The following is a 12,848-nucleotide window of genomic DNA, read 5'->3' on the forward strand; positions in this document are numbered from 1 at the left end:
GAACATCGGAGGTCTCACCCTTGCGCTCTGTCAGGGCTCAGTGCTGTGACTAATAGGAGGCTCAGAACTACAGAACATCCGAGCCTGAACTCGCACTGTTCCCTCTGCCATAAACGCCCTTCTCGCTTTCCTTCCCAGTCGACTCCAGTTCGTCCTTCAAAGCCCAACTCAGTGCCACCTTCTGCTTTAAGCTTCCTCCAACCTGGGAAAACTAACATCATGCTGTCTGGCCCTAGTCATCCTGCGTTGAGACCACGCTACTTTTGTCCCTCGCCCTGCAGACTAGGAGCTTGTCACACCGCCAGGAAGTGGAGGCAAAATTGCACAATAACGACTTGCAATAGCTTTGGGGTCAGAGGCTGAGCTTCACTCACAGGCAGGTTCCACCGCTTCCATGTTGTGTGGCCTCATGGAAGGGAATTCACCCGTTTGAGATGCACTTTCTCATCTGCAAAAGGGAAGAAGATGAAAAAGCCTCCATTTGGGTTGGACAAATTGAACTGTAAGTAGAGGGGCAGTAAAGCCAGTGCAGGATCTTGTCATTTCCCTAACCTCCTGAAGAATGGGAGGAGTTCAGGGGCTGAGGAGTGGCAGGGGATTGTAGCACCTTCTGTTGCCTAAAGGCTTCTTTGGAAATAGCCATTTCCAGATTTGGGGCAGCTTAAGATGGCATTGGCCAAACTAGGCCCGGCAGATGGAAGACGCAGGAAGTGTTCTTTGCATGGAGAAAATGGCTCTAGTAAGGGGGTGATGTCCCCATACCATGATGGTTCTAGCTAGAACGAGGGCTCTTCTCCAGGTGGAGATGGACAAGAAGACTCCCTCAGACTTTATTCCAGACTCAGAACCTGTGACTGAGAAGGGAGCAAGTTCTGCAGCATTTTCCTCTCTGGGCCCAAGCCTCCTTGTCTCTAAAATGAGAGGACTGGGCTGGACATCTCTGGGCAGACAACGGGGTTAGTGTGGACAGCTAACCTTAGAAAAAAGCCCAACCCTCCCAAGCGCTGCCACTGTACATCCTTGACCTCATGGCCTTTCACCAGGAACACCTAATCCCACCCAACCCCTATGTTGTCTACCATTTCTCTCAGTGTTTCCTTTACTTTCAACATACTAAATACTAAATACCAAAATCTAGCTGTCCCCTCAGGGCCCTGATTTTTATCTAACCTTCTCAGGAACTGTTCTTTCTTAAATCCTGGAAAGGATTTGGAGGAGAAAAAAGATGGCCTCCCTGCAGCTCATTTCCCCTTCCCCGTCGTGTCTCTGCCCTCCTCCTTCAAACCCTCTCTCCTCCGAAATGCAGGCCATCAGACTCCACCACATCTGTACTGCAGTCATATCTGCTCACAGTCTGCCAATTCCTTCATTCACTGAGGACTTTTCGCCTGGCTCACAGCCTTACTTTCTATTACGTTACTCTTCATCAAGCCTTTCAACCATGATCCCTGATGTTGGCTCTAGTACCCTGGACCCAGAACTTCAACCTCATTTTCAACAATCCTTTCTGCATCTCACCTGGTCATTGTCAACTTCGCTACCTCCCACTTGTCCATTTCAAGCTTCCTACTCTCCAAAAACCACATAATGTTTTCCTAACACTCTCGTCTTAATAGCTCTTCTCCAATAATCTCTTCATCCCTTTGAGGCCTCCAGTTGATTGATTCGCCACTCTTGCTGCCCCAAAATCCCTTTGTGTCTTTGCCTTTCTTCCACCTAGCTTAGAAGCTTTGGCCTCATCACTGTAACAGCTCTACTTCAAAAATCGTTAACTCCCTATCCTCTCTCTTCCTAAATCATCTTACCTGGAGCACTCCAACCCTAGTAAATTCAACTCTTTACTCATTTGTCACTGGAATCTGAGCAGCTTAATGTGGGAGGAGAAGAAAAAACGTTGTAGACTGATCTCACATCTAGTTTCTAACCATGAATCTTAGGTGGGCCCTTGCCATTATCTGGCAATCTTACTAGATTTCTTCAGTCAATGTACTCCTCCATTCTCTGAAACACAATTTCACACCTCATTTCACATCAAAATTCCAGCATTCCTCCTGTTTCAGCTTTTAACCATTTCTAGATTCACTGGGAGTTAGAATAGAACCATTTCACTTTCCAAATCTTCCAACCTACTTGCACTGCATCCATATCATGTCCTGTTAAAATGCATGGTTCTCCTCTGCTCTTCCTAAGGTCGACAACTGCTCAGTCTCTCTTCTCTGCTAGTTCATCCCCATTTTTAAAAAACAAGTCTTGGGGGCTGGCCCGGTGGTGTAGTGGTTAAGTTCATGGGTTCTGCTTTGGCAGCCTTGGGTTCGCCAGTTTGGATCCCAGGCATGGACCTGTGCACTGCTTATCAAGCCATGCTGTGGCAGGCGTCCCACGTATAAAATAAAGGAAGATTGGCACAGATGTTAGCTTAGGGCCAGTCTTCCTCAACAAAAAGAGGAGGATTGGCAGCAGATGTTAGCTCAGGGCTAATCTTCCTCAAAAAAAACAAGTCTTCCTTGACCCCATGCTCCACTTCCACTACAACCAGTTTCTCTGCTTTCCTTTATAGCAAAATTCTTCAAAGGAGTTGTCTGTGCTATGGTCCTCGCCTCCTGTTCTCTTTATCCAATCCAGTCTGGCTTTTATCTCCACAACTCTATGGATTCTGTTCTTGTATAAATCACCAACGACCACCATTTTCCCAATACAAAATCAATTTTCAAATAAGAACATGCTTAGCAAAATCGGAAAACACAGTGAAATCTTAGCTGATGGAAAGAGTGAAAGAAAAATTTTTGGTAAGTGTTCCATCAAACACACTAAAATCATGCAACATTAATATCTGCCTAACAAAGTGGCAAATATTCTTAAAATATGAAAATTCACTCACTGTGATAAAGAAGGTATAGGCAAACTGGCCCTTATACACTCGTGAGAGACCTAGTTCAGCCTATTTATAGGGAAATTTGAGAATATGTACTAAAACCCAGAAGCATTTACCATTTGACCGAAAATTCTACTTCAAAGTAATTTTTCTTTTGGAATGAATCAGAGTTAAGATTAATGTAAAGGAAAGTCATGGCAGCATTATCAAAACAGTGAAAAGTTGTTAAATAATATGAAGACCAGGCCAAATAATATGAGAGTGAATCAATTAATTATGGAACACCCACAGCATAATATTTTACAGTCTTTAAGCTGCTGATTTGGAAGGCTATTAAAGACGAGAACATTCCCCCAGGCATGATAAGGTAATGAGTATATTCTTATATTATATATATATATATATATATATATATAGTGTGTGTGTGTGTGATTCTAATTTTGTATCATATTTATCTATATACAAAACTTGAACTCATTATTTCTTATTTTATATATTATATACATTTACCTGTTTTATGTGGAAACGGTGATGGTAATCTCCTTGTGAATTATAGCTGTTTTTTCTTCTTTATAACTTCTTTTTAGATGTTCTTAGATATCTGAAAATTTCAATGATGATACTAAATGTCACTCTGAGCTCCACGCGCCTACTCTTGTTTCTCGGGATCTCTTGGTCTTTCCTTTCACTGTCAGGTTCTTTGAATAGGAGGCCCTGCTCACTGTGCTCACTTTGTGCACCTCCACGCACTCCTCGTGCCCTGGCTGCTTCCTCACTCTTGTCCTAATATTGCTCCTGTTAAGGAGGGCCACCATCTCCTAATTTTCAAATCAAATTGCCACCTCTAGGTTCTTATCTTCCTTGCAGCCAAGGTATTTTACACTATTTTCCATTATTTAACTCTCCCAAATCTGTACTCCTTTGCTTTCCAGGGCACTGATCTCTCCTGGTTTTCCTCCTACCCAGTGTTTGCTTCTTCAACCAGCCCATTAAAGTGGGTCCATTCATGCTTCTCTTTTCTCATGTTGCACACATTACCTGATTTTTTTTCTTCTTCTTCTTCTTCCTCCCCTCAGAGCCCCTCAGTACACAGTTGTATATATTAGTTGTAGGTCCTTCTGGCTGTGCTATGTGGGACGCCGCCTCAGCATGGCCTGATGAGCTGTGCCATGTCCCTGTGCAGGATCTGGACCAGTGAAACCCTGGACCGCCAAAGCAGAGTGCACAGACTTAACTACTCGGCCTCGGGGAGGCCCCTGAATTTTTAATTCCAATGGAAGATTTACCATGAAGCTCATAAAGTTCACCTTTTATGGCCTCTCACTTCCATGGGCTCCTTTGCAGGCTCTGGGAGAGACCCTAGTGTTAAAAGACAATTTTTTTTAAAAGAAAGGTAAAATTATGACTCATGCAGATATAAAATAAACGTGTGTTAACGATTTTATTGTAAGTATAATGAGGGAACCAGGCAGATGTTTATAACGAGTTCAAAGGAAAAAACAAAGAACAGACACATTTATAGATCAGAAATATTGAAATGAATTTGCAAATGGAGACAAAGCTGATTTTTCCCAAGGAGAAGAAGGCTGTCCTTCCACTGGGCAGAATTCATTTGCATTTCTACGCATGGAAATTATTTTGCATTGCTATCACTTATTTACAATTTTGAGTTATTAAAAAGCTCCCATAGAATTAGAATCAGATAATGCAGAAGATGTGTTATAGATAATAAGTAGTTTTCCATGAAGCACAGGTTTTTCTCTATGGTACACCAATGTGCTAACACGTAACACAGTTTTATGTTTAATAAGACAGACAAAAGTCAAATAGCTTGACTGTAATTGGCTAAGACTGTTCTCTTCCCACTGGGAGTTTACACATACTTCTCATGCCAGAGGCTCAGGGGTGGCCACTGACATTTTAGGGGACCCAGCTAAGGGGAAATTGAGCTGGGAATACACTTAGATTGGATTTAGCAGGATATATTTATGTGGTCCCTAATCGCTTCTGAGTATGATTAAGTCACTGCTAATAGGAATGGCTTCTAGCAATAGTCCTACTGCCCGCTGTGCCTATGTACCTAACATGAAGCAATGGTACAGGGCCCGACCTGAAATCCAGAATGATCCATGGCAGCATCAACAATCAATTAGGCATTGAGTATCACCAACGTAAATAATATTTTAGATTATTTACTGGATCCTCAGACCTTCTGCCTCAAATGAAAGAAGTGTGAAACAGGTTTTCTCATATCGACAACATTCTTAAAGATTTGGAAGACACTCCTTATAAGGAGCTGTGGAGCTGAAAGAAATTTTTCTAAACTATCAATAATAAAGAAAAAGTTTTGATCAACCATGCTAGAAGGAAGATTGAATTACCTGTCTGTTCTCTCCATAGAAAACATTTTAAAAATCGTTGTCACATGAAGAAGGAATCAGAGTATATGCAGCAGAAAATATAGGGGAGAAACTTTTATAAAGATGTTGTAGACAATACATATTATATATTATTTTTGAGGATTTTGTGATGTTTGTGCTATTTTTCAAATTTATAATTTATTATGATTTCCGTTATCATGCTAAAGGAATATTTCTTTTTAACCTCCTTTTGTAGTTGTAATTTTGTACTTTTTCTCTTAAAGAGGGCCCCCACATTGAATAAGCTTCAGACCCACAAACCTAGATCCAACCCTGACTTCCAATTGGAGTCGTACAGTATGTAGCTTTTTCAGACTGGCTTCTTTCACTTAACATATGCACTTAGGGCTTCTCCATGTCATTTTGTGGCTTAATAGCTCATTTCTTTTTATTGCTGAGTAAAATTCCATTGTCTGGATGTAGCACAGTTTATGTATCCATTCACCTATTGAAGGACTTCTTGGTTGCTTCCAAGTTTTGACAGTTATTAAAAAGGCTGCTGTGGGCCAGCCTTGGTGACCTAGTGGTTAAGTCCAGCGAGCTCTGCTCTGGGGGCCTGGGTTTGGTTCCCAGGTGCGGACCTACACCACTTGTCTGTCAGTGGCCATGCTGTGTCAGCCGCTGAAATACACAAAAAGGAAGATTGACGCTGGATATTAGCTCAGGGCAAATCTTCCTCAGCAAAAAAAAAAAGGCTGGTGTAAACATTCCCATGCAGTTTTTTGTATGGACATAACTTTTCAACTCTTTTGGGTAAATACCAAGGAGCAGGATTGCTGGATCGTATGGTAAGAGTATGTTTAGTTTTGTAAGAAACTGCCAAACTGTCTTCCAAAGTGACTGCACCATTTTGCAGTCCCACCAGCAATGAATGAGAGTTCTCGTTGCTTTACATCCTTGCCAGCATTTGACACTGTCAGTGTTTTGGATTTTAATCATTTTAATAGGCGTGTAGTGGTATCTCATTGTTGTTTTAATTTGCATTTCCCTAATGACATCTGATGGTGAGTATATTTTCCTATGCTTGTTTGCCATCTGTATATCTGCTTTGGTGACTGGATGACCACAATGTACTGACTGTCAACTCCAGGACTCTAGGAGTCTATTTTCATCCCTTAAGTGACCAGTGAGTGGGCCCTTGTGAACTGTGATGCAGCCACCAGGGGTCAGTGGTGAAATGGGTCCCCAGTCTATCAAACCAACGCCCTCCTTAAAAGATGCCTTTGGTATCTGAGCAAATTACAAAGCTACTACTGGCGAAGTGGTTGTCCCATTACCAACACCGAGAGTGGGACAAGACTTTTTCCTAACACAGGGAGCTGCCATCGTGACACTGACTTCCATTCACCAAGGGTTTAGACACTCAAGGAATTCCTTTCTGTTATTTTCTTTATTTCTCACCGTGATCCTACATAGCAGCTGTCATTCTTCCCATTTTATAGGTGAGGAAACTGAGATGGAGAGAGGTGAAACAGCCTGCCCAAGATCACACGGCTAGAAAGTGGTGACGCCAGGATCGTGAAACCAAGTGCAGGACAGGCCCTCTCCTTCCCCTTCTTACTGATGCAATCGCTGTGCTGCAGAACCAATGGCAACACTGGACACCCAGCTTGTGGCCACTTTTAGGGCATTTCCCACACACTACACTGTTCAAGCCCCACCATAGTCCTGTGAAATAAGGCAGGGTGGGTTTGGTGACTCGCCCAAAGTCTCTTGGTTTGCTCAGAAGTAGCAAATCCAGGAGAACTTGAGAATGGGGAGGGGAGATGATTTTCAGGGAAGTCAAGAAGGTCCAGTGTCCTGGCATGGAGTAGATGAGAAACGTGAGCCCAAAGTACAGACAGCTTCACTTGGTGAGGAGGCAGCAGGGTCTGAAAGCTGGGATTTCTAGGCCAGGGCCCACAGAGGTCTCTCCTGAGGGCTGGAGAAGGGCGAGAGAAGCTCTCCCTTGATTCACCAGGACCAAAATATAGAAAGGTCTTGAGCACAGGCTGGAATCAGACCCTCCTGGGTTTGGGTTCATCTCTGACCTAGGGCAAGTTACTGAACCTCTGAATGAGGCAGAATCTTCCCGTTCCTCTTCCACCTCCAATTCCACCCGTCAATAAGCCTTCCAGATCCCCGCTCATCTGTCTTCCCCTCAGGTTTTCTTAGTTTGAGCTCTTCCCACCTATTCCCAGTCTCTCCTCTGGGCCTGTCTCCTGCTTCTCATCCCTCACCCTGGCCTCCTGCACCTGCCGTGGAACCAGTCTCCAAACTCTCGGCCATCCTTGCTCTCTTATCATCCCACCTACCAAAGCCAAGCCACTGAGCTGAGCTCCAAGGCTCGTCTCCCCTCTCTCAGCACCCATTTGTCCCGCAGGAATCTGGCCCACAGCGAGCTGATTCCTCCCCACCTGCACCTCCCTCCGGAAAGGAGCTCATCCCACCCCCATTCTTTGCATCAACCGCTCCCCCTCTTCCAGAATCTCTCCCAATCCAGACCCATCTCTCTTTTACAACCCCAGCCCTGGGTTTTGAGAATCACAGTCCTGGGCTTGGATTGTCTCTGCCTGTGGCCAGCAGTGGCAACTTATCTTTAAAGATGGATGTGAAGAGAAAAATGAGAAAATTACGTGAAAGTTACTTTTTAAATGGTATGATACAAATATAAACTGCTATATTCATATTTACTGTTATATACACTCCTTCCAGAAACTCATAGAACAGCAAACTCCCCCTCCTCAAAGGATGGCTTCCTGATAACCCCACCTCTCTCTTGTGCTTCTGGCCTGCTTGCCATCCACAGTTCCCCAAGCAGAAATTTGTTTGGTGGCATGGAAATCTCAGAACGATTGGAGTCAGCTGGAGCTAAGGTAGAATTCCATCTGTCTCTTATTAACTCCGTGTCCTTTAGCAGATTCCTTACTGCTCTGATTTCTTACCTTAAAATAAGCACATTATTGCTTTATTTGGTTGCTGTGATACTTAAGAAAATACTTGTAAGGTGCTTGACAACAGGAGTTTTCTTCCTTAAGTCTCTGGATGACCAGGTCTTCACTGGTGGTGACAGTGAAGTTTGCTAAGCACAGAGAACCAGAGTGCCTGGATGTTTATGACCCTCTTAGTCAATGACTGACTGATGCAGGGGAGAAATACCCCAGCCTCCTCACCCCAGGGTAGAAATACCCCAGCTTCCTTGCTCCTCTTTAGGACATCTTTGAGTGCATGCTATAGTATCTTCAGTGCTCTCCTTTTGTGCGATTAAGTCAAAGTTATCCACTGTGGTACACCCTTGCTTGGCCTCCTTCCCTTCTTACGTCTCTAATCCTCTTCCGGTTTTTCCTGGGAATACTTCCTGACAAAACACTTTCACAAAAATCCTCATTTTGCGAACTGCTTCTGGGGAACCTGGATCAAACCTAAGAAAGGCTCATAACATCTACCTCAGGCTGCTGAGGATAAGAGCTTACGTAAGACAGCAGAGAGCCTGGCGCACAGTAGGTGATCAACAACATGGCTGAGCTGAGGAAGCACCAACAAAGAGACAGCGGTGCCAGCACTGGGGAGGGGACACACCAGCTATGCCAGGAAATGGGAAAGGGATCTCAGAGAATGTGGAAGAAGAATAGTAGTGTCGGCTACACATCCTGATGACACAGGTGAAGAAACGGACTCGGGCTCTGTGTCCTTTGCCCAAGTCCCCTCAGCTGGGGAGTAACTGGGATTCAAACCCAGGTCTGCAGTGTGGTGATAGAAGGAAGAAATGGCACTGGGAAGGTGAGGCCGGGAGACTAAAGAGAGCAGAGAGCGAAGAAGTTGTGGTAATCTAAAGGGAGAGTGGAAATAAAGAGGAATGGGGTCATTTCAGGAGAAGAAATGGCACGATCTAGTGAGAGCCTGGAAGCAGGGAAGGCGGTGCGTGAGCTCCGTGAGGGCAGGGAGTCCTGTCCGTTTTGTTCACTGCAGTATCCCAAGCACCTTGAACAGTGCCTGGCTCCTATACAGAGGCACTCAAGAAATATTTGTTCTAGAGCAGATGACGCATAGAGTGGAGGGATGGCAGATAAAACAAAAAACGTAATTAGTTGAAATTTATATTGCTTACAAAATTCCAAATACCTTACATAGATTTGTTCATTCATTTTTCAAACACATATTGAGTGTTTTTTCCATGCTGGATAATGTTGAGGCCCTGGGAATACAGCGGTAAATGAGCTCAACAGAGGGGGAGGGGATAAAAAAATGAAAAATAAGTCAATAAACAAGATGATTTCAGGTATTGATAAATGCTAGTGAAAAATGAGAAAGAAAAATATCCAACAAATATTTGAATATTTGACTATTGAATGAATAAATAAAATGGCATTGCCAAAGCCTCCGGTCTGGGAATATAATACTGGTGGTACCCTTGGCAGACATGAGGAGGTTGCTCAGGGAAGCCACTGAGCAGAGAAGAGAGAAGAAGCGTCCAGTTTTACAGCACGTTAAGTTTGGTGGTGGCAGAGATTGCCGGAGAATTGACAAATAGGAAAATGAACTTTCAGGTTCATAGTCATACATATACTCACACATGCATATCTGGCATGATCAAGAATAAAAATATTTAAAGCAGAAAAGAAAAGAACCCAAAGAAGTAAGGAGTGGCTCTTCAAAATGGGAGGGTGCTACTTGGCCTGTGTCCCAACTGGGCAAACTGCCCCACCCACAAAAGGCCATACTGGGCCATTTCTCTGTCTCCAACACTATTTCCTGCTCCTCCGAGGTGGGCTTCTGCCTGTATCTTGGTCTGCCTTGATTTAGGAAAATGTCCTGGAGGGAGATCTTTTCAGGAGAGGTTTTGTTGTTATGTGGAAGGTGTAGCAATAACAAGGGGTGCTGGAATCACGACGGAGCCTGTTTTTCAGGGATTCTGCTGGAATTGGCTGGGAACGTCAACATGCTGGCACCTGCCCAGCCCTCCTTGCATGAGGGGTGTGGGACAGTGTGTTCTGGGTGGGTCCCTCACCTTTTCTCTCCTCATTCCCATCACAGACCTTGTCTGTGGGCACATTCCTAAACTTAGTTCCCAAACCTGATGAGATCTCAGTCCAGATTAGAGGCTGTATTCCAGTCATTACCCCACCCTACCCCCCATTATTAAGCACTCATCCCAGTGCCAGCCCCTCACAGATAACCAGTGATTCATCTGGCAGAAAGGTGGTCCAGGCTGCTGTTGAAATCTCATGCAGTAGGGTTTATCCCTGCCCAAAACACGGTGTAAAAAGTTAAAAGTTTCAGATTCAGTTTAACTCAGTCCAGAGAAAGTACTCTGTCTTTAGCCTTTTGTAGCAAGGATAGTACACATTACTAGAAATAGAACTCTAGATCACCATTTTAAAACATGTTGGGAATGCTTGACTGTAAAAGTTGCCAAGATAAGCCTCAATCACTAAAATCAAAGTTGACATCTTTTGAGTAAAACACCAGGAAATTACCCCACCCAAGAAAACAAAGTTGTCAGGCCGCCTGTCCTAGCAGGCCCCTAAAGGGTTTGTTGAGCAGAAAGTACATTTGCATCACAGAACCCACCAGGCAAAAGTGTGTGAACACCTGGCCAAAACCATGTATCCATATGACTTTGGACTCAAAAGATCATGTTCACATTTGTCAGTGTTGCAGGAGGTCTTCGCTCCCAAACCCAGCTCCAGACTCCATACATCTACTTCCTCCCCACTAAAGGGCTGCCCTCCCAACCTCCTCATTTCTCCCAGGAGTGCCTTTATTCTGGCACGAGGCTAGGCATGGAGGATCAAGAGTAAGGGTAAGTCATAACCCTGCCTTAGGAAAAAAAAAAATCTGCAGTCCTTTTGGGGGAAAAAAAGATCGACACTGGAAACGGCGTTAGGAAATTTCAAACAATGGAAATTTCATTAGAAGGAATGAGCCAACACACCTCCAATCCTTTTGCAGACGGGAACATGGTCCCAGCTTGTATGTGGAACTGCTGGAGGTCAGCCACCTCTTCTTAGTCCTCAAATGGACTTTGTTTATGTCCATGAACATAGTTCACTTCCCATGCCATCCAAAATCACTCCTCACTCTGAATGCATAAAGTGTTTGTGTTGAGGAGCGGGCACTATGAAGGAATATGGAAAATCCATAATGAGAAAATAAAGCTCATAAAATTTATACATAAAAGGACAGCAGTACTTTTTTATATGAGGCAGAACTACTGAGAAGGTCCATCTGTGGAAGCAGCATAGAGAAGGCCTCTGGGAAATAGCAATTCAATGAACATATAAAATTAAGCTTGAAGAAAGATAATTTTATTTGATGGTTCTTTTAAATCAAGAAAATAGCATATTTAAAAAATTACTTTATTAGCTTCTATAATAAAGAAGTTTGACTTTTTATAATTAATGTCATGGCATTTTGTGAATTTTAGGGGGAGAAAATGATTGATGCTGAGAAGTGAGGCAATGAGGAGAGGCCACCTTCCTGAGTTGCACAGGCCAAGCCAGAGGCTGTCTCATACCTGGACACTGGAATCTCTACTTCAGCTATTGGGGATCCTGGCATCTCGCCCTGTGTTGTTGTTATATTTATTTGGGGCAGTGCATTATAAAGGAATGAAATCTAGACTTTTTTTCTTTCCTTATCTGTAATAAGATTTTACTAATATTTTTTTGTTGTTCAGTATGCAAGCACCTTGAATAATTTGTATACAATTCTTAACATAAGCATGAACTTGTAATGCCATGTAAATAGAATTCTTCTCTAACCAAGTTACTCTAACCACTTTCCCAATTAAAATTTAGAGGCAATTTTCTCATAAATGAAGATTTCAAGTTGAAATTTCAGATGAAATTAAGATTTCAAGTTCCAGTACATTAAAATATTGATAAGTTTTTGCGTCTTTTATGGAGAATTTCAGGATTTAATGACATAGCCGATAAGAAAGTTAATAGGGAAAATAGGACTACCCAATATCTTAGAGAATGTAATAGGTTCACAATTAATTATGGGCAGAGGAAGACCAAGGGTTTTATTTAGGAATACATTATACTTAAAATAAAAATAATATTCGAACAAATAGATTATGGAAAGGAAAAATAGTAACTTTATAGACACCATCTTTTTTTGTTTTTTGAGGAAGATTGGCATGGATGTTAGCTCAGCGCCAATCTTCCTCTATTTCATGTGGAACGCCTGCCACAGCATGGCTTGATAAGCAGGTATAGGTCCACACCCAGGAACTGAACCGGCGAACTCTAGGCTGCCAAAACAGAATGTGTGAACTTAACTGTTGCTCCACCAGGCCAACCCCTATAGACACCATCTTAATCAAGTGATCAAGGTTAGTGATAAGTCATGTTGATAACGTGTGCCTTCTATTAGCAATGAGAAGCAACAATAGTAATGGCAATGAAAAGATTACATCACCTCTGGGGTAATCTCCCCCAAAACTCCAAAACACGTCTAATCATGAGAAAACATCAGACAAATCCAAATTGGGGAAATACCTGACCAAGACTCCTCTGAAGTACCAAGGTCATGAAAAACTGATAAAATGCCACAGATTGAAGCAGATTAAG

At 43.1% G+C, this 12,848-nt stretch overlaps 1 long non-coding RNA gene across 1 annotated transcript; it reads left to right on the forward strand.

The window, feature by feature from the left end:
• Positions 1 to 369: 369 nt before the first annotated feature.
• LOC138918064 (uncharacterized) lies at positions 370 to 11,892 on the forward strand. The gene is made up of 2 exons (XR_011426993.1): positions 370 to 502; positions 11,699 to 11,892. It is a non-coding gene; the product is annotated as an uncharacterized lncRNA (long non-coding RNA).
• Positions 11,893 to 12,848: the final 956 nt, after the last annotated feature.

The sequence above is a fragment of the Equus caballus genome, chromosome 16 (assembly GCF_041296265.1).
Source record: "Equus caballus isolate H_3958 breed thoroughbred chromosome 16, TB-T2T, whole genome shotgun sequence".
NCBI lineage: Eukaryota > Metazoa > Chordata > Mammalia > Perissodactyla > Equidae > Equus > Equus caballus.